Below are 983 nucleotides of genomic sequence, written 5' to 3'. Positions count from 1 at the left end.
TGCTACTGTTGCAGAAAATGTTTCTATGGTGTTTCATTATAGGAAACCAGACTGAAAAACAGAAGTTGAAAAATTACAGAATTGCTCAAAAAAGATGATTGATCCGAGGCACTTTACTTCATACAGGAAACCACGATGAAAACTTCTGATGAAACCACTTAAAAAAGACTTCTCGTCTACTCACCAAGCCTGCATTTGTTTGATCCAAAGTAAAATAAGAATAGCAAAATTTGAAATATTTTTTACTATTTAAAATAACTGTTTTCTATTTTAATATATTTTTAAAAATTAATTTATTCCTGTGATCAAAGCTACAGTTTCAGCATCATTACTTCAGTCTTCAGTGTCACATGATCCTTCAGAACTCATTCTAATGTGCTGATTTGCTATTCAAGAAATATTTATAATTATTATCAATAGTTAAAACACTTGAGTAATTTTTTTCACAATTCTTTGATGAATAGAAAGATCCAAAGATCTGAATTTTTCTGAAATAAAAAGCTTTTGTAACATTATGCACTAAACCATTCAAAAGCTTGGAGTCAGTATAATTTGTTTTTCAGAAAAGAAATTATAGAAATGTATACTTTTATTTAGCAAGGATGGTTTAAATTGATCAAAAGTGATGATAAAGACATTTATAATGTCACAAAAGATTTCTACTTCAAATAAATGCTCTTCTATTCATCAAAGAAACCTTAAAAATACTATTTAACCGTTTTCAACAACACTAATTCATGTATAATAATTAATATAATAATAATAAATGTTTTTTGAGCAGCAAATCAAAATACTAAAATGATTTCTGAAGGATCATGTGACTGGAGTAATGATGCTGAAAATTCAGCTTTGAGATCACAGGAATAAATTACATTTTAAAATATATTCAAATAAAAAACAGAAAAGTATTTCCAAATTTTACTGTTTTTGCAGTACTTTAGATCAAATAAATGAAGGCTTGGTCAGCAGAGACTTCTTTAGAA

The sequence above is a fragment of the Garra rufa genome, chromosome 16, assembly GCF_049309525.1.
Source record: "Garra rufa chromosome 16, GarRuf1.0, whole genome shotgun sequence".
NCBI classification, from domain to species: Eukaryota; Metazoa; Chordata; class Actinopteri; order Cypriniformes; family Cyprinidae; genus Garra; species Garra rufa.
The sequence above is the reverse complement of the archived record's forward strand: the minus strand, read 5'-3'. Positions refer to the sequence as shown.